The 22,184-nt window shown below is 42.1% G+C and overlaps 2 pseudogenes; both read left to right on the forward strand.

Moving 5' to 3' along the window:
* The first annotated feature begins 449 nt into the window (after positions 1-449).
* LOC114224734 (keratin, type II cytoskeletal 8 pseudogene) lies at positions 450-1,930 on the forward strand (annotated as a pseudogene).
* A 4,597-nt stretch (positions 1,931-6,527) lies between these two features.
* LOC114223788 (tubulin alpha-1C chain-like) lies at positions 6,528-7,906 on the forward strand (annotated as a pseudogene).
* Positions 7,907-22,184: the final 14,278 nt, after the last annotated feature.

Consider the following 22,184-nt stretch of genomic DNA (forward strand, 5'->3'; position numbering starts at 1 on the left):
TAAACGTGAGACAGGAGTCCATCAAAATCCTAAAGGAGAACACAGGTAGCAACCTCTTCGACCTCAGCCGCAGCAACTTCTTCCTAGAAACATCGCCAAAGGCAAGGGAAGCAAGGGCAAAAATGAACTATTGGGATTTCATCAAGATAAAAAGCTTTGCACAGCAAAAGAAACAGTCCACAAAACCAAAAGACAACTGACAGAATGGGAGAAAATATTTGCAAATGACATATCAGATAAAGGGCTAGTATCCAAAATCTATAAAGAACTTATCAAACTCAACACCCAAAGAACAAATAATCCAATCAAGAAATGGGCAGAAGACATGAACAGACATTTTCCCAAAGAAGACATCCAGCCCACCTAGAAGCAGCTTCTCGGCTCCTTCTGGAACCTCTGTCAGGTTCAGCCTACTCATCTCCACTCCTGCCTCCACTCCGGCCTCCACCATGTCCATCAGGGTGACCCAGAAGTCCTACAAGATGTCCACCTCTGGCCCCCGGGCCTTCAGCAGCCGCTCCTACACGAGCGGGCCTGGCTCCCGCATCAGCTCCTCTGCCTTTTCCCAGGTGGGCGGCGGCAGCAGCAGCAGCTTCCGGGGTGGCCTGAGCAGCAGCATGAGTGTGGTCGGGGGCTACGGCGCCGGGGCCAGGGGCATGGGAGGCATCACGGCTGTCTCAGTGAACCAGAGCCTGCTGAGCCCCCTTAAGCTGGAGGTGGACCCCAACATCCAAGCTGTGCGCACCCAAGAGAAGGAGCAGATCAAGACCCTCAACAACAAATTTGCCTCCTTCATCGACAAGGTGAGGCACCTGGAGCAGCAGAACAAAATTCTGGAGACCAAGTGGAGCCTCCTACAACAGCAGAAAACCGCTCGGAGCAACATAGACAACATGTTCGAGAGCTACATCAGCAACCTCCGGCGGCAGCTGGACACCCTGGGCCAGGAGAAGCTGAAGCTGGAGGTGGAGCTTGGCAACATGCAGGGACTGGTGGAGGACTCAAGAATAAATATGAGGAGGAGATCAAAGAGCGTGCAGACATGGAGAATGAATTTGTCCTCATCAAGAAGGATGTGGACGAAGCTTACATGAACAAGGTAGAGCTGGAGTCCCGCCTGGAAGGGCTGACCGACGAGATCAGCTTCTTAAGGCAGCTGTATGAAGAGGAGATCCGTGAGCTGCAGTCCCAGATCTCGGACACGTCCGTGGTGCTGTCCATGGACAACAGCCGCTCCCTGGACCTGGACCGCATCATCGCCAAGGTCAAGGCCCAGTACAAGGACATTGCCAACCGCAGCCGGGCTGAGGCCGAGACCATGTACCAGATCAAGTATGAGGAGCTGCAGACACTGGCTGGGAAGCACGGGGATGACCTCCGTCGCACAAAGACGGAGATTTCTGAGATGAACCGGAGCATCAGCCGACTCCAGGCTGAGATCGAGGCCCTTAAAAACCAGAGGGCTGCCCTGGAGGCGGCGATCGCCGATGCCGAGCAGCACGGGGAGCTGGCCCTCAAGGACGCCAATGCCAAGGTGGCCGAGCTGGAGGCCGCCCTGCAGCGAGCCAAGCAGGACATGGCCCGGCAGCTGCGCGAGTACCAGGAGCTCATGAACGTCAAGCTGGCCCTGGACATCGAGATTGCCACCTACCACAAGCTGCTGGAGGGCGAGGAGAGCCGGCTGGAGTCTGGGATGCAGAACATGAGTATCCATACTAAGACCACCAGTGGCTACTCAGGTGGCCTGAGCTCAGCCTACGGGGGCCTCACAAGCCCCGGCCTCAGCTATGGCCTGAGCGCCTTCCAGTCCAGCTTTGGCCCTGCTGGTTCCTTCAGCCACAGCGGCTCTTCGAAGGCGGTGGTCGTGAAGAAGATTGAGACCCGTGACGGGAAGCTGGTGTCCGAGTCGTCTGATGTCCTGTCCAAGTGAATAACCACGGTGGTCCCTCCCAGCCTCCCCACTCTTGTGGCTGCCAGAGAGCCTTTGGGGGGGAAAGGAGCTGTGCCGGGGAGCGTCGGGAGCAGGAGAGCCACCCAAGACCCAGCCCTAGTCCTCAGCCTGCCTTTGGGGGGAGTCTTTTGCCCTGGGTACCCCCTCTCGTCCGTGCCGCCAACTAAAAGCCAACTCAAGTATCTTTTCCCAAATAAAGCCTCAGCTGACTCTGCCAAAAAAAAAAAAAAAAAAGACATCCAAATGGCCAACAGACACATGAAAAAGTGCTCAACATTGCTCAGCATCAGGGAAATCCAAATCAAAACCTCAATGAGATACCACCTCACACAGTCAGAATGGCTAAAATTAACAAGTCAGGAAACGACAGATGTTGGTGGGGATGTGGAGAAAGGGGAACCCTCCTACGCTGTTGGTGGGAATGCAAGCTGGTGCAACCCCTCTGGAAAACAGTATGGAGGTTCCTCAAACAGTTGAAAATAGAGCTACCATACGATCCAGCAATTGCACTACTGGGTATTTACCACAAAGATACAAATGTAGGGATCCGAAGGGGTACGTGCACCCCGATGTTGATAGCAGCAATGTCCACAATAGCCAAACTGTGGAGAGAGCCAAGATGTTCATCCACAGATGAATGGATAAAGAAGATGTGATATATACATACAATGGAATATTATGCAGCCATCAAAAGGAATGAGATCTTGCCATTTGCAACGACGTGGATAGAACTGGAGAGTGTTATGCTGAGTAAAATAAGTCAATCAGAGAAAGACATGTATCATATGACCTCACTGATATGAGGAATTCTTAATCTCAGGAAACAAACTGAGGGTTGCTGGAGTGGTGGGGGGTGGGAGGGATGGGGTGGCTGGGTGATAGACATTGGGTAGGTTATGTGCTATGGTGAGCGCTGTGAATTGTGCAAGACTGTTGAATAACAGATCTGTACTTCTGAAACAAATAATGCAACATATGTTAAGAAAAAAGAAAAAGAAGATAGCAGGAGGGGAAGAATGAAGGGGAGTAAGTCAGAGGGGGAGACGAACCATGAGAGACGATGGACTCTGAAAAACAAACTGAGGGTTCTAGAGGGGAGGAGGGTAGGGGATGGGTTAGCCTGGTGATGGGTATTAAAGAGGGCACATTCTGCATGGAGCACTGGGTGTTATGCGCAAACAATGAATCATGGAACACTACATCAAAAACTAATGATGTAATATATGGTGATTAACATAACAATAAAAGAATTAAAAATAAATAAAATAAAATATTAGAGGGGCTTTTCTTACTTATCAAGGAAAATTTGAAGGCCTTCTCTTTGCTTAGACTTTGCAAGAAGCCATGTTCACACATGCACCTTGCCTTTCAGGAGCTTACCATCTAGGTGAGGAGGCATGCATGAAAACAGGAGATATGTTTTACAGGAAAAATTGATAGAACTTTAAATAAGAATATCAGGGGTAGATAAATGAATTTGGCTGAGAGGTAGATTGTGAATGGGAAGATGATGAACTTAGCTTTGGACCAAGGAGTAGGAGATGGCCATGAGGCATCGACTGCCAAAAGTCAATGTATGTTTCAGTGTGAAACTGATAATGAGGACTAAGGGAACAGAAAAGAAGAAACTAAACAGACTAGTCAGCAATGAGTAGTGACTCAAAACTCCACAGAGCTGTGACTTGTATTAAACCTTAAAAGAGAGATGAATTCATGAACGTGGAGTCAGATAATAGAACACTGTAGAAGTACAGTAGGCACTTTATATTTAAAGGGGTGGGAAAGAAACACCAAAGATTTTAGGAGAGAAGTGATGAAAACAGTAAGGAATTTTGGAGTAGGGGAAGTTTTTGTTCAAGGCTTCCAGAGCTAATATCCCTGTCAGGAGGGATAGATGAAAACTATATTTTGAAGGAAAAATAAATAAAACATTGAGTCAGACTATAAAGGAGTTGGCAAAGGAGAGACTGGATCTGATTGGTAGATTGGTGGTATTACTGATGAAGACTGGAAATATAGATGAGGGAAGGGAGAAGGATTGTGAATAGGATGTTGATGAACTTGGCAATGGACATCAACAGGTTGGAGGTGACAATGAGATAATCAACATGGCCACATGTACAGGTGGTAGGGCCGGGATTAGGGTAGGGATAACAAAGAGCCAAGGGTGCAAAATTTAAGAATTCTTAGGTCTCAGGTCGCACAACCCTGAGAGGGAGTGCTTCCCTAAATTCTGCACCTGGGACCTAACTGCTTTGTCCTGGAAATTTGCCATGGAAATATGGAACTATGAGTTTTGGTGGAAATATGAGTTTAGATGACAAACAAGACTGGAGATACAGGCTTGAGGTACGCAGCCTAAGAGCAATTGTATTCATGATGTCTTCAGAGTAAACAGCAAAGAGAAGGAAGGACATAAGGCTGAGCCTCAGAGAACTCTCTTTTGGAAACCAGAGAAGAAAGAAGAGCAAGCAAGTCTAAGATAGGAAGGACAATCGAAAAGTTCAGAAAATAGACATTTCTATTTAAACATGGTTAGATTTAGCAGATGCTCGCATTGTTATTCCCTCCCGAAACGCCATTGAAATGGTAATAAAATAATTTTTGAAAAAGCATTCACTCGCAAGGATTAAAAGACCAGGTGAGGAGATGACAGTAATAAAATCATGGAAGCTTGGGAAACAGGTAAAGAAGTCAGAACTATCTAGGCAGGGGTGCCTGGGTGGCTCAGATGGTTAAGCGTCTGCCTTCGGCTCAGGTCATGATCCCAGGGTCCTGGGATCGAGTCCCGCATCGGGCTCCCTGCTCCTTGGGAGCCTGCTTCTCCCTCTGCTTCTCTCTCTCTCTCTCTCTCTCCCTCTCTCTCTCTGTCTCTCATGAATAAATAAATAAAATCTTTAAAAAAAAAAAAGAACTATCTAGGCAGACTCAAAAACAAAACAAAACAGAAACTAAAGCCAGCAGTGGAGCAAATATATTTGCACCACAGAACCCTGAGAGGCATGGGAATTGGAGGCACTTGATACCTCTGAAGGTAGGCGTGTAGGTGAACTGAAAACAGAAGGATTGATACAATTCTGTACATTCCACAGCAGTCATATATATATCAGATTCCCTTCCCCAGCCAGCATGGTTAGACAGTGCGCTAGACCTAACCTGGCAGAATTCTAGAGGTCTATTCTCTAGAAAAGTTGAATCAGAGTGACTTTGAATACAAGATTACAAATCACAGCTAAGCATATCATTTCCTTACTGGAAACAGGACTAAGTGAAAGCCTGCATACAGAATAGTACCCTTCCCCAGCCGAATTCCAAGAATGCTGGGAGCCCAGGCAGGATTCCTCTCTGAGAAAAACCAACCAAGCTCCAGAGGAGATCTGTGAATGTGAGCAGCTTCAGGCACTCGCCAGGGGAGGAATGGAAGCTTCCTAACAGTGAGGCTTACTGGTCATCTGGTACTGACTTGGGCACATGCGCACACATGAACACAGCCTCCAGATCCCATGGTAGAGACACTCTGACAACTGAACAGTCAGAAATCATTTAGACATTTAGGAAACACTTCTAACATGAAAGACAGAAAAGGGAGAAGGAAGGAAAGAAAGAAGGAAGGAAGAAAGTGTGGATCCAACTTGGAGAAAATGAAAATAATGTAGGGACAGAAGAAGACATCAAAAAACAAGAGAGATCCTCAAAAATATGTTATTTTAAAAGACATAGTCAAATAACAGTAAAGAATTCTTGCAAATTATGATCACTGAAATGGAAACAAAAAGCGGTAGAATGGTTGGAAGATACAGTTGAGGAAAATTCCCACAAATCAAATAAAGAAAATAAATATATGACTGTGGAGGAAATAAAATGAAAAATTTTAGGTAATCTGTTCAGGAAGTCCAACTTCTGATGATAGCAGTTTAACAAAGAAAAAACAGGGAATGAGGTGAGGAGGAAATCATCAAAGAAATAACACCAGGAAAGAACCCTCAGAGAAGTAGGTAAGGTTCCATATGAAGAGGGCTTTTCAAGTACTCAATATGTTAAATGAAGAAAAGGCTGATATCAAAATGCATAATCATGAAACTTCAGAACTCCAGAAACAAAGAGGAAATCCAGGAACTCTGGTGTAAGGGCTACATACAAAGGATGGTATAGGAAATCATAATGGCAAAATTGGAAACAAGAAGACAATGGAACAATGCCTCAAAAGTACTGAAGGGAAATCACTTGCATAAAAGAATTCTATTTGCAGCCAAACTATTGATCAAATGTAAAGATAGGATAAAAACATTTTTGGAAATGCAAAAACAAAAAAAATTGCTTTCTCTGCATTTTTATTAGGAAGCTACTAGACTAGAGGCTTACTACCCAAAGGGGTGACAAAACAAGAGGAAGATTTGGGATCCAGGAAACAAGGGATCCAACAGAGAGAAAAAGGCACGGGGAGTCTACACAAAAATGGCAAAGGGAGCTTGTAGGGCATCAGCCAGGAGCCAGTCTAAACAAGAGCAAGGTGAAAAGGGCTTCTGGAAGGGGGTATCTTAGAAAAGGACCACCTGGGATTCGTGGTGTTGCTGGAGACTCGTAACGCGTCTGCAGTCAAAGACCCTCTGCAAACATCACCTGTTGGAACAACCATGCGTGAGTGTATCTCCATCCATGTGGGCCAGGCGGGCGTGCAGATGGGCAATGCCTGCTGGGAGCTCTACTGCTTGGAGCACAACATCCAGCCCAATGGCAAGGCGCTGGGCAGCAGCAATGACTCCTTCAACACCTTCTTCAGTGAGACCGGGGCTGGCAAGCATGTGCCCTGGGCTGTCTTTGTGGACCTGGAGCCTGCTGTCATAGATGGGTAAGAACTGGCATTTATAGGCAGCTCTTCCACCCTGAGCAGCTGATATCTGGCAAGGAAGATGCTGCCAACTACTATGCCCGAGGCCTCTACACTGTGGGGAAGGAGATCATCGATCTTGTGCTGAAGCGAATCCGAAAACTGACAGACTAGTGCACCAGGCTTCAGGGTTTCCTGATCTTCCATAGCTTTGGGGGTGGCACTGGCTAAGGCTTCACCTCCCTGTTGATGGAGTGCCCTTCTGTTGACTATGGCAAGAAGTCCAAGTTGGAATTTGCCATCTATCCCACCCCCCAAGTATCCACAGCAGTTATGGAACCCTACAACTCCATCCTGATCACCCACACCACCCTGGAGCACTTGGACTACGCCTTCATGGTGGACAAGGCCATCTACGACATCTGCCACCGCAACCTGGACATCTGGACATCGAGTGCCCCACCTACACCCACCTCAACTGGCTCATCGACCAGATCGTGTCCTCCATCACAGCTTCCCTGTGCTTCGACGGGGCCCTCACAGAGTTCCAGATGAACCTGGTGCCCTACCCCCTCATCCACTTCCCACTGATGACCTACTCCCCCATTGTCTCAGCCAAGAAAGCCTAACATGAGCAGCTGTCGGTGGCAGAGATCACCAACACACTTTGAGCCCTCCAACCAGATGGTCAAATGTGACCCCGTCATGGCAAATACATGGCCTGCTGCATGCTCTACCACAGAGAAGTGGTGCCCAAGGATGTGAATGCCGCCATTGCCACTATCAAGACCAAGTGTACCATCCAGTTTATGGACTGGTGTCCCACAGGTTTCAAGGTTGGCATTAACCACCAGCCCCCCACAGTGGTGCCTGGGGGCGACCTGGCCAAGGTGCAGCGGGCAGTCTGCATGCTAAACAATACCACAGCCATCGCCAAGGCCTGGGCCTGCCTCAACCACAAGTTTGACCTGATGTATGCCAAATGGGTCTTTGAGCACTCGTACCTGGGCGAGGGCATGGAGGAAGGGGAGTTCTCAGAGGCCTGAGAGGACCTGGCTGCCCTGGAGAAGGATTATGAAGTGGGGACAGAGTCAATGGACAGCAAGGATGAGAGCGAGGAGTTCTAAGGGGTCCTGGCATCTGCGACGTCCGGTCTCTCCCTAGTTTTGTATTTCTCATTCCACTGTTTCCCTGACCCCCTACAAATACAATCAGTGTCTCAAGCAAAAAAAAAGAAAGAAAGAAAGAAAGAAAAGGACCACCTGATTTGTTTGATTGTCATAAGAGAAAACATACCCCTTTGTCCAAGATTTGGGGATAAACTAGAACAAAAACAGATAATGAAAGCAAATGAAAAAGAGAAAGAGAGTTATTGATTCTAGGGAGAATAACCAGAACAGACAATAAAGGAACCGGTATCATCATAGACTCAGCTGTGAAAAAGATGTACATAGTCCAAGACTTTGAATATTCATCTAACCAAAATGAGGGAAGGTGTTTGCAGGGAGGAATGGTGTGAAAGCCAAACCTCATCATTAAAGGTAGGAAACTCATAGTTAATACCTAAAGGCCAAAAAGAAAAATTTAAATAACAGTGTAAGGATGTTATTCAAAAACATGATCACAAATACTAGAATAGGTTAGAAGATTTCAAACTTGTTGCCACTGAAGAGGACTCAGGAGAGAAAGGCTGTTGGGGGCTTAATTTTAAGCCTTTAAAATAATTTGTCTTTTTAAAAAGATTGTATCTACATACACCTTTATAAAAGCTTTAAAAATAAAAGGATAAAAATAAGAGAATCCAGGGGCTCAGTTGGTTAGGCAACCGACTCTTGACTTCGGCTCCGGTCATGATCTCGGGGTGTGAGATGGAGCCCAGTCTCCAGCCCCAGGCACGGAGCCCGCTTGAGTCTCTCTCTCCCTCTCCCACTGCTCCCCCCTTCCACCCCCACACGCACGGGTACACACTCTCTCTCTCTCTAAAAAAAATTAAAAATAAGTAGAATCAAGGTATCAAAATAAATCCATAATCTAGAATCAGATGCATTTATGGTAATAAATGCATATTTCAAATTTAATGACTACACCTGTTAATCTATCAAGTTTTACAATTTCAAGTTAATATACTTTTTTAAGGAAGAACAATGAGAGGATTATGATGGAATTATATAGCCATTGTATTAAAAAGTGGCTTTTAAGATAGTTTCAATTACATTAAGTACACTCCAAAATCTTAAGTATTTTGTGGGGTTTTTTTGTAGTGTGTACCAATTTTTCTTTCCCAAGCATGTGTTCATTCTTTCCACTATTTAGAAACAACACTGGGTAGATGACATATAAATACAAAATCTCCTGTCCTCAGAGGTTTAAAAAATTCATTTCCCATGTTTTCCAGAGGTCTGTCTGGGAGAATCCATCATTGATTTTTTTTTTCAATTCACTATTTGAATAGTTTTTCCCATTTGTAAATATGAGTATCTCCAAACAGTGGCTCACAACACATTTCAACCTAAACATATAAACATTTCAGTGGGACAGAAAACTGCACTTTATTCAAACAATAGATTAGAGATGAAATAGTGGTTTTAAGGTTGTTTTTGACATTTAAAAAGGGCTGAAGTATTTTCATCCCTTTGCTGCCTGTTGTTTCGTGAGAGACCTAATAACTTTGAAGAGAAAGTCCCAGCACATTATATACACTGAAACCCCGTCCAATGCAAAGTGATATTTTCCTTTCTATTTTTCATTTCTGGATGCTGGCTCCAGTCAACAATATAATCATTTTCTCTTATTGATTTTCTTATAAAATGTATCCTTGTTAGATTCATTGATGACTATACATTACAGAAGCACCTGATAAAATTTCATTGTGTTATTACCACCACACAGGAAATGCTTTTTGCTGGATGAGAATAACTACTTCTCAAGGTGAAGATGAAACTGTGTTTAATGCAGAATTCCAGAGAATGGCATCCTTAGTTGAAAACTAATCATCAAGAACTCCCACCCTCAAATCAATTCAATATTATTCTCTGCTAAGAAGATGCACAGTATCACTCTAGCTTGACCTCAGTTTTCCAATTTCAAAAAAAAAAAAAAAGATGAATTTTCCCACTTTAAACACTTAACAACTTAAAGCTTTAGCTCTTCAAAAGAATTCTGATTCACTCATGACTGACCTGTGCAGCGCACCTCCTAAATCACTCTGTGTAGTTTTTGGTGGTCTGTATCCGATTAACTTGGATTGATTTGGGCTGGATTTGTTAAAACAACTCAAGTCAAATAGTGACTTGCATTTGCAGAGTCGTGTAAATATGTAACCCATAGTTATTTTTTCCTTTTTCATTTGGGGGCATCATAATAAAGTATAATATCATTGGGTCCTCTTTTCTACTGAGAAATACTTAAGTGCTTTCTTTCATTTTACCAAAATTATAGGCTTCCTGATATTCCTAAAGCACCACAAAAACAACAAAGGCTACATTTTTAGAAATTTATTCAAGGGTTATGGATTATTCCTAGGAAGTCTACCTAAAAAGGAAATAAAATGTTAATATTATCACTTAAAAATTTGAAAGGACATAATCTCTTCAGTTAAATTTTGTCTCAAGCTGTGTTGCCCCTAATGGAGTGGCTCACGAAGATACTGCTTCAAAAACAATAAACTTAATTTTTTTTCTTGGTGGGAAATGATTTTTCAAAAGCATTTTCATATTTAAAATTAGAATGATTGTTAAATTTAAATAATAAAAGCATTCAGAACCCCACCCCCCATAGATCAGATGACAGCAAATTTATGAATAAAGCTAATTTTAAAAATTAGGACACTTAAAGCTAGCACTTTGCTACATAAAAGATGGCCAATGATACTGCAACATTCTTAACTCAATCTCCTCTGAATTAGAGAATATTTTAAATCAATGCCATTTTATTTCTTTAAATCACACACAACTGACACAGCTTGCAGGACACTGCTAATAAGAGGTTCCTCAGGGATCTGATCGACACATAGGGAAACAATTCACAATAAGCATTCTGATTGTACATGATCGGCTGCTTAAAACAGCATGTACACTAAACTGGCCTTTGTAGATTATTAATTTGCGTGACAGATCCTTTCTGCAACCTCGAGGGAAGAGCCCAGCTCTTATCTCGACTATCAGCCTTTTTCTGACTAAGGAGGTTTCAACTCTAAGTTTATAAGCAGCACACTGGCTAAGATTTTCAGATAACCCAACTTTGCTCCTTAATACCTGACTGCCTTTGGCTTAAGCTGGAGCAAGCTATTTTCGTATCTGCAAGCCTTAGTGTCCCCATGTGAAAAAGGTGGTGAGGGTGAGAGTGTGCAAGTTCAAGCGAATCAAGTGTTAAAATCGAATTTGATCCTGAAAAAAGATGACCGGGCCGATAGCACTTTTCTCCATAAATCATTTTGAGGGAGTCCTGACCACAATAACATCCCACTTGGCTATTGTATTAAATGTGTGTAAACAAAGTGACTCTTCTAGCCATTCTAAAAAATATGCACTTGGGGACTTATAAACAGCATATTTTTATTCATTAAATCATTTTTAAAATAGGCTGTGAATGAGAACTTAAGAGTGCTTAAGAAAATATTATTCATTCTGCAAAAGAGTTACTCCGGCCTAGAATGCAAACTGGTCACCTGGGACTATTTTAAAACCACAAGCAGGAAGAGGCAGAGGTCATTGCCCTCCTCCCTCTAAGACAAGCCAAACCTCCTCAGACTTGGCCTATCCACTCCCAAGCTGGGGCTGGGCCATCCACTGGGGCTTTTGCAGTCTGGAGAGGACCAAGATTTTTTTATTTCAACAAGACAGAAAATCACAAAACTGAAAACAAATTTGCCGTAAGGAAAAAAAAAAAAGTACTTTGTGTTCCAGATTTTATTTTAAAACATTTATTCAGCCTTCTCTACGATTTCAAGCCCCACAGCCCAAAGGCATTAAACTGTATTGAAGCTTAATGGCCTGAAAAGTTTCCTTTTGAATTAAAACACATCCAGTTACGAAAGGGGGAGGGGATGGCATCTGCAACTAATCTGAAAGTTCCATTTCGGGTCCTGGACTTTGAGGACATAAAAATAGCCAGCAGAAGACTTTCAAATCACACAGAAGGGAATATGATTTCTGGGAGCTGGGTTTCTAGACCAATGCCTCGCTAAGGGAATTTTCCATTAGTGCAGAGTGACCTAATAGAGAGGTTTAGATGAACACTGAGAAGAGAAAAACAACCTACCTAAGCTTGTCCAGACATTGCTCCTTCTCACCAGGTGCTTCACTTATTATAGAGACAAATTCTAGGGACTTGCATTTCATGGATAAAATGGGGCCTTTGTCTCCAGACCAGTGGGCCCCAAAATAAGAATGGTATACGGGGATATGGGGAGAAATTTTAAATTATTTTATTTATGTGTACTACTGAGATCATCTTCTTCAATTTTCTGTTTGATATACATAAAGAACATGGAACATCCTCTAAATAGGTAAATGTACCTATGATGGGTACTCAGTTAAGGAAATTTAGAGACAATTCCTGTAGACACTATACCTGACGTACAGCCTCGGCTTCCACAGGAACTGAGGGCTGACAGTGGTTGTTCTAAACCTTTGTCCATGGAGGAACCCCTTGCATGTTGCAGGGCCAGTCATCACAACTCCAAGAACCTGACTGAGGACAGCTCTACTGACTGGATTTTGTTCTGCTTCCTGCTCTTTTGCCCTTCATTTAAAAAAAAAAAAAAAAGTGCTACTGTGCATCATTAACAATGGTACTATAACAAAGTACAAAGAGCTGGTCCTGTGCAAGTCTTTATTAGCAACTGTCACTGTAAAATATCTATATTTGCATTAGTGCAACACAGAGCAACTCTGACACGATTGTGTTCCATTCAACACCCTATTTCTTGTGATAGCGAGCTTATTTCAGCAATAGAGAAATGCTGGCTATTAAAGTGGACATTTTTATTATCAACTTCAATCTGCTATTTTTGAAGAGCTATTTTTGTCTCCATACAAACAGGATACAGAGTACAACTTTCTTTTGTTGATTGTCAGTGTTTCCTCTTTTGAGTGTAAGTTGCCTGAATGGCTGGTTAGTGAAAGGAGAATGGGGTGGTCTCTGAGAAATACAGATTTGGTTTCTAAGCTTCAGGATGTTCAAAGAAAGAAAGAGTAACACAAACAACTAGTTAAGGATTTGAAAAAAAGTATTTTTAAATATCTAAATGACTTAACATTTCAAAGTAAGAAAGAACCTCCACCCTCCAATAAAATATCCCTTCACTTTAAGAGATTCCAATGGACATTGTATTTAAGCAGTTTAAACAGTTTTTGCTTTTAAAAAGTTTACATCCACGCGGCACCTGGGTGGCTAAGTTGGTTAAGTGTCCAACTCTTGATTTCGGCTCAGGTCATGATCTCAGGGTCATGGAATTGAGCCCCTAATCAGGCTCCATGCTCAGCAGTGAGTCTGCTTGAGATTTTCTCTCTCCTTCTGTCCCTCCCCCCAACTCATGTGCTTGTGCTCTTTCTCTAAAAATAAATAAGTAAATCTTTAAAAAGTTTATATCCTCATAAGGTTTAAGATACCTAATTTTAAAGATAAAACGCCTGGCAAAGTCCTCCAAGTCTCAAAGAAAATGATCAATATGACCAATTGACCAATCTGCTTCATGGGTAACAAGTATACTCTTTCCTCAAGAACCTTTTCTCCTCCTTACTCAGGTGGCCAAACCCTGGCAGGTCCCACTGTTATAATCTCTCATAACATATCTCTTGGGGACCTTTATCATAAGTATTTAAACAATTGTCTACTTCTGGTTTAAAGATTTTTTTTGTAGATTGACTTTTCTGTTCCCCAACACCCCATTTGAAAACCACCCCTAAAACAATAGGAGAAACAAGAAACAAAAACACAAGCTCTATCTCTGATGAGACTCAGAGTCATCTGCAACCACCAGCCACAATATATACACGTGGAAAGCAGGTGGAAGGTGCTAATAGACTTGACCAAGCAGAAAGGGCAAAAGCTAAGCACTCGTAGAGGGACATACTGAGGAGAAGCCAGCTCAGCCAACAGAATGCCCCAACTGGGAAAGCCTCAGGAATGGGAAGCACCAGGGGCTGGGGGGTGGGAATTAAATGCCCTGTGAAACCAGAGCGTTGGGCTGACATCTTCAACAGACCAGTTGTTCACTCCCTCCTCTATCTTGGATCCTCACCTCCACCCTGCAAGGCCAGGTTATGGGAAGTGTGTTCTCTGGAGAAACAGAAACAGACTCAGGGACACAAGGCACAGCAAAAAGCAATGGAGAGATGGCTGTGACTGCTCATCTTCATATTAAATGAGACGCCCAGCTCTTCTCCCACCTTCCTTCTAAATGCAATAGTTAGATTTATACACCCTTAACAAAAGATGATAGCCCCTTGATGGAAAGCCCCAGAGAACAGACCAATATGTCGTTATATCTGGGGGCTTGTCAATGAAAAAGGCAATTCACAGTCTGATGATTCTACAGTGACTTTCACCAGCTAAGTTTCTCACATATAGTGTCTCCAATCTTAAATATGTACCTCCCTATGTTCTCAGCAATTTTCCTTTCAGAATTTTTTCCTAAGGAAGCAGTCACACAAGTGGACAAAAATGTGTATACAACAAACCCTAGCACAACATTACTTATAATAGTAACAAACTAGAAACCTAAATGTTTCCAACAATAGATGGCTGGGTAAATAAATGTTGTAACCATTAAAATGGATCAGTATATGTATTGACATAGAAAGATACTAAGGGCCTAGTGATAGTGATAAAAGACAGGTTTCAAACACTGTATGTTGTAATTCCATTTATATAAGTAAGTTTATTTATATATGCATAAAAACATGAAGATTTTTAAAAATAGTGGTTCTCTCTAGAAAGCAGAATATGAGAGAATTTCCATTTCTCTGCATTACTTGAATATTTTATCAAACTTACATCAGAAAATCAAATAAAATTCCTATTTAGAAAATAAAATGTTACAGATAATTTTAAATACGGCCCTTGATCTTAATTATAAACTTACAGACAATAAATACCAGACATTTGAGAAAATCCTCAAACATGCTGGACAGAAATGTAAACCAATAAACATGGTAGAGGGAAGAGAGGACCTCTAAAGTGAGGAAACCATGCAGGGAGCAGAAGAAAACATCCAAAAAACTACAATTAATGTCCGCAGGGGGTAAAAGAGAAAACATTGCATTCATGAAACAAAGTGAAGCTCTAGAAAGGGAACGAATAATAAGGAAAAGCTTTAGAAAAGAAAAATAGGGCCGCTAAAAGAAAAACTCCAGAAGACCGGAAGACAAAGTCAAGAAAATCTAAGGAAAGAGATGATGAAACAAAAACATGAGAAAATTAGAGTATCAATGTAGAACACTGAACAGCTGATAATTAGAACTGACAAAAAGAAAGAAAAGAGAAAATTCTCAAGTAAGTAAGATAAGAAACATTTCCAGTACTGAAGTTTATAAATCCGAAAAGTGAAAGGCCTCCTGAAAGACTACTATCAGATATGAATAAAAAATGTCCACACTGGGAAATTTTAGAACAATAAGGATAAAGCAAAGATCCTAGTATCTTCCAAATGGGAGAGTGCTCAACTCAGACATACAAAGGATCAGGAGTAAGAATGGCATCAGATGCCAAAAGGCTGCATTAAAACCCAGAGGACAATGGAACAATGAAGAGCACTTTCATTTAGAATTCCATAACCAAATTATCATTCCAAGGTGAGGGCAGAAGAAAGATCATGTACAAGATGGAAAATATTAAAACAAGATGCAAAATATTAAAACGATTGCCTCTCCTGCCCCTCCTTCTCAGGCCCTTTTCTCTCACAAAACAAGTGAACAAAACAAGGACGAGTAAAACATGTGCTTCACGAAAATAGGGAATCCAATGTAGGCAAGAGGCAAAAGAAAATCCCAGGGCACAGGCCTCAGAGCAACTGGTTCAGATTAGAGCAAAGACCCAGAATCCAGGAAAGATGTTTTCATGGAGAAAAAGTCAGAAGGGAGGGTGTAGGGAGAACCTGACAGAGTATCAGATAAAGTAACTCTGAGGGAAATGGGACTGAGCAACTGTAAGAAAGGAGGGAAAGACCTATAAACGGGTACAAAGAAAACAAATCCAGTGATAATCAAGGGAATTAGTAACTCCACGGAAAGTGAAGAGTTACATGGTAGGAGAAATGTAATCACAGTACACTAGCTGGCTCAGACAACAATGCTGACAATCATAATTTTATAAATTCGGAAACACTGATCTAACCAAAAATAATGGGGAAAGACTGGAGGGTGGTGTAAGCGAGCTAGGTCTTCAACAGTGATGAGTAAAAGTGATGACTCAACAGAGAGAAGCATACACTTATTTAGAAATATGGAAGTCTTACCAGAAGAAACAAGCCAAAGAACTGAAAGTAGTTGAAGGATGGGGACCAGAGCATTTCATTACGTAGTAAATGAGACCATTCCTCTCCATGGAAGACTGTTACCGCTTTTACCTAAAGATAAGCATCAGTCCTGATACTCTACTACAAAAATTCAGCCTTAATTCTATACTTTAAAAACTAGACTATCATGTCTTTGTTCAGTGTTTAATATCCATAGGCAAAGAAATTCCTCCCATCCTGCCCCTTCATCACAGGCCTGCAAAGCCTTCTCCACCAAGATGAATTGGCTCAGACCAGACACTCTACTGGCCTGAATAAAATACAGATGTGCAACAGTCTCCAACTTGCATATGGATTTGTTGCAGAAATTCCTGGGCTAGTTAGTTGTCTGGAACATGGGAGTCTTTTTTCTTCCCTACCTCTACCCCATAAGACATGTTTTAGATGATTATTCCTTTCAGAATTCTGGACAGTAGCTTTCTAGGGTCAATGGGATGGGGGGTGGGAACCATAAGTCAGATGTAGGTTGTTGTTAAGACTGAGATTCTGTGTTGGATGGTGGGTTTATGGATACTTAGTATAAAATTATAGTATAAATCATGAAGTATAAATATAATATAAATCCTATAGTATAAATCATAAAATTATAATAAGTAAGCAACAAAACTAGGCCCAGTGATAAGAGTATTTCATGGACCAAAAACTATCAGCCCATTTCTATGTACCTAAAACCCAGTGGAGACAAAAATATATCAGCCCCAAATCCTGTTTAACTGATGATATAACAGATGGCACATTTGCCCATATCTTCAGCAATTACACGCAATACATATTTCTAATAATATTGTTCAGTATATTTTTTGAGGGTTGACTGATTTTATTTCTTTAATTTTTTATGGGAATATAGTTGATACACAAGGTTACATTAGTTTCAGGTGCACAACATGGTGATTCGACCTCTCTATACTATGTTATGCTCACCGCAAGCGTCGCTACCGTCTGTCACCAACCGTATAATGCTATAACACTACCACTGACTGTATCCCTATGCTACCTTTTATTCCTGTGACTTAGTCATCCCACAACTGGAAGCCTGTAGCTCCCACCGCCCTTTACCCATTATACCCAACACCACACCCCCCTTCCTCTGGCAACCATCAGTTTGTTCTCTGTATTTACAGGTCTGATTCTGCTTTGTGTTTGTTTATTCATTTGTTTTGTTTTTTAGAGTCAATAAATATTTATTAAACGCCTCCTAAGGGGTAAGGCACTGAGCAATCCTCTGATTACAGTAATCAAGAGAGACACGGCCTGTGTCCTATGGGCACTGAAGAATCACCTGTATCTTTCAGAATTCAGAAATTATATTTAAATACATGGACCATTCCAAATGTGTTAAAAACATACACATAGTAGTTCTCTTATGCATCCCATTGCTGGTCATCAAATAAAAATGAAAAGCAACAATAAAATGGATTAGAAAAAGTATATTGGTTTTAGCTTGATCGTGGGTACTTGTGAAAAGCAGATTTAATCAGGAAAATGGAGAGTTCCAAGAAGGTCCAAGCAGGGACCCCTTTTGAGGTTCTAAGAGAGGATGATGCTGGTCCTTCCCCCTCCCTTGACACAGACATCCCTGAGTACTGCTTTAAGCTTATTAGTCAAGATCAGGGGCATATTTAGGTCACAGATAATAGTGAATATATGTTAATACTGAGAAAGTAACCAAAGTCTCTAAATTCTCCTCAAAAAGCAATTTTCCCCATGATTTCCTGATTTTTTTCTCTCTTATACACTTCTTTTCCAGAGTTTCTCTCTAATTCTCTTGAGTTGCTTCCTCTCATCCTAAAAATCTGTCTGAATATCTCAGTACCAAACAGGTTTTCACCCAGAGATCCTGGTTTATACCATACCCCACATACCTCCCAGACCACACACATATACATCCTGATTTACACACTGCACACACACACACACACACACACACACACACTCCACATGCGCCTGACAGCTCCCATTGCCAGCAGCCTCCCGGGCTTGGCAGGCCCAAACCTACAGTCATGATCCCACATCAGGGCTAAGGCCTCACATGAGCTCATTCAGAGAAAATGTACTAACCATGCAGTTACGCCTTTGCCACGGGCTGCAGGCAGGAGAGGCCTGGTTCCCGATGCCCACACATACAACCCAACCCTCCTGCCGCCCAGAATAACAATGCAATAGGAAAAGGCAAGATAGTTAGACGGAAGACAGGGGAGGGAAACATTCACATTTGTTGAACAACACTTACATAGCATGTACTTTTTGCCAGGCCTGTTCTGAGTGCTTTACAAATGCTAACCTGTGAGGCAGATACTATTATTTACACTGCAAGATAGAAAGATGGAGGCCGGAGAGCTTAAGCAACTTGTCTAAAGTCACACAGCTGTAAGGTGATGGATTTGATCCACGCAGTGTGGCTCCCGAGTCTGTGCTCTTAATTATGACTCTGTATAACTCCTTGAGCCTGAGATAGAAAGCCTAGTCTCTACCCTCCTAATTCCTGGGATAATCAAGAAGCTGTTTTTCTATCAGAAGGCATAGAGAGAGGTGGGGCAAGTGCTTGAGAAAAGCCAAGAAACTTGCCAGCCAGGCAGAGGAACAGAGGTTGAGAATAGGGATCAGGGAAGGAGAGTCCTGGGGGATCTTTTGACAGCGTGAGTCCAGTACTCCGTGGTCGAAACATACATGGGGTGGGACAGTGCTAGCGGCTAAGGTAGGGGAGGTGACTCTAGTCCTGGAGGCCACTCATAAATAGGAAATAAACCAGAAGTGGAGGTTAAAGGCTGCCTGAACTGATATGAGGGCACTCTGGCTATGTGTGGATATAGCACTCTGGAAAATGAAGCCAAATCACTCTCATCCAAGAAGCAGATAAATAGCATTTACAGACCCTGGCTTCTTTTCAACTCAGTGAACGTTCATAAAGACCGTCTATGAGGAAAGCATAACATTCGACAGAATGAATTAAGGAGCATGGTCCAGATTTTTCTCACCTCAGCGAGGTGTTTACATTTAACTTGATTGTGGGCTTGGTATGCATGAGACGTTCAGTGGGGACCTCAGCCACCAAGGGCCCCTGAGAGCAGCCTGCAGCACTGTCTGCAAACTGAGAGCAGCCAGGTTTCTCAGAAGCATCACCAGTTGGAGGTGAAAGAAAGAAATAAAAGGGGGGAGAAACAGAGGAACCAAAGTTAGTCAAGATAAAAGAAATCCACAATAGGAAGGTCAGCCACTCTAAGAATAACTGTCCTGCAAAAACAAAACCAGGCCAAATATAATGTCTCCTACCTCAGCCAAAATCATCTGCCTTTGGAAGTCAGTGTGATGTTCCGGTATTTTTTTCTCCTTTATTCCCTATAGGCTCTTCTAAGGTAGGCCATTCTCTATGAGAAGATATAAGTGAGCAAGGTTTCATTTGAAATCTGTTTTCCAACTATGAAATTTGTGGTGGTTATTTTTAGAACAAAAGATAGTTTAAGAAATAATTAGGTGCCCATATGTGATAGAGGCTAGATAGCAGCAAATGTTTTTAGAATTCTGTCTAAAAAATTCAAACTGAAAAGTAGAAAAAAATAATGTAGATTTGAAGTTTATCTAAAGGATCACTTATTTAAAATTCAGCAATATAATGTAACTGTACCTCAATTTCCCCATTTGCATACTGCACTGTTGTTTGCATAAAATGACTTCCCTGACCCCTCCCTGCCCCCAATCTGTGAGGCCAGCATGATCAGTTGGGTTTCCAGTAGTGGTGATGGATTTGCTCTGATCCACCCTCACCCTTTATCCCGTTTCCGCCCATGATGAATGGGCACCATTACAAGATGGCGACTGGGGTTAGGAGTGCAGCCTAGAGGAGCTCATCCCCATGGGGGAATCAAACGCTGGACCTTGGCCTCTTTTGTGTGGTGCTTTAACCTACTGAACTAATCAGCCACAGAAAAATAAGGATGCTTATCACTGACTTGCCAAATAGAAGTGCTATGAGAATGTATTTTTAAAAAAAGAAAGGAGAGAGATCTTAGAAGCTTTGCTTCTATAGAAAACAGCTATTTAAATACCAACTAATATTATTATAAGTCAGAAATAGGCAACAGCAATAAAAGCTGTTTCTCTAAGTCAACAACTGGCTGGAGACTACATGTGTCTACAAAATGAGTTTCATAAGATCATGCTTATTTTAGAAACATCAATACTAAAACAGCAGTAACAGAAAGTGTTTTTCCCCTTAGTTTAAGCACTGCTTGGATATGCATTATATCCAGCCGAGCAATAACTAAACAAATTCTTCTCTTAAATTTCCCCCAAGTTCAAGTATATGGCTTTGAGCACATCACAAGCTTTATAAAACAGCCTAGCTTTAAGTATACAATAATCGCTCATTTCCTGGCCATTAATTCAGACATCATGCAATCACTCAAAGGCATCCATTTTCCTTTGCTGCTATTTTGGGGACTGCTGCCCTATTGTCATCCCTGCCTTAGACCCCTGACTTAGTCGTCTTTTAATTAGAGCCAGCGAGAGCGACAGGCGGAGTCAGCCTGCTGAGGGTGATCCATCACATGGCTCTCTGCTCCCTGGCCTCCTAGATGACAGTTTATAAACAGGACATCTTGGGTATCAAGACAGCTGCTTAAGGAAAGAGAAGAACAAATGGTGACCATCTTGTAAGCTACTTCCCTGAGATTACTCTATTCCAGGGCTGTATTTACTGACTTTGTATTTTGATTAAACATCCAAATAAACTTTACCAATGATGAGTCTTGGAAGATGCTTTGTCTAAGCTTGCCCTCAAACACACTGATGTCATACCCTAAAAGTTGCCCAAGGTGTTAACATACATACTTCCAACTGAGCAACTGGGCCTATTTTTAATGGATCTGCTTTTTAGCTAAACCCTGGCCATGTTGACCAACTGCAAAGGTACCAGTCCTGGAAAAGAAGAAAATAAAAATCAACTCAATGCTGGTAGGCTCTTTCAGTGCCATTACAGAAATCACTAATTACTAGCCCACAGAACACTACTATTCAACAGTAGTTTCCAGGTAAAACTAAAAGACTGACTTATGTCTGCTGAAGTCTAACCCTGTTATCCCAGAGAGAAGACCTATAAGACCCAAAGTTATATAGCTGTAATTCAACTCTACAACCCTGGGGTGAGCTGGTGCATGTTCTGGGTGCCGGGTTAGACACCCAGCCCTGCACTGGAGAAGCTCACAGCTAGAGGGAGTGGTGCTGGTGAGGCTGAGGGGAACAGCATGACACGTGCAGAACCAGCACTGTGATGCAAAAGATGCCAAGAGGCTAAGGCTAGAGCTGCACCGGCTAGATTTAACACAGTTCTTTCATGTACTGTGGACTGTGACCTGGGGTGGCTTACTTAGCCCATCTGTATCTCAGTTTCATTACTGTTTGATGTATTTCTTTCCAGTCCTCTGAGTGTGTGTGTGTGTGTGTGTGTATGTGTGTGTGTAATCTTACACACAATAGAGTTGAAATTTTAATTTTTGTACATTTAAATCTTATTTTATACACTTAAGAGTATAACAAAAGCATTTTTCCATGTCAATGTTATTTCTCATGACTCTATAAGAATACAACATACAAATATGTATTAACTTGCTGGACACCTACATTGTTTCCATTTTTCACTATAATAAATTATGATACATATTTTTCCTACCTTCCAAAAGAGCTTAATAGTATTGGATTGAAATAGTCCATGAAAACAGTATGGAGGTTCATCAAAAAGTTGAAAATAGAGCTACCCTATGACCCAGCAATTGCACTACTGGGTATTTACCCCAAAGATAAAAAGGTAGTGATCTGAAGGGGCACCTGCACCCCAATGTTTATAGCAGCAATGTCCACAATAGCCAAACTATGGAAAGAGCCTAGATGTCCAT

Source organism: Eumetopias jubatus, unplaced genomic scaffold (genome assembly GCF_037043125.1).
Source record: "Eumetopias jubatus isolate StellerSeaLion01/CBP00866 unplaced genomic scaffold, mEumJub1_p1.0 scaffold_3, whole genome shotgun sequence".
Classification (NCBI taxonomy): domain Eukaryota; kingdom Metazoa; phylum Chordata; class Mammalia; order Carnivora; family Otariidae; genus Eumetopias; species Eumetopias jubatus.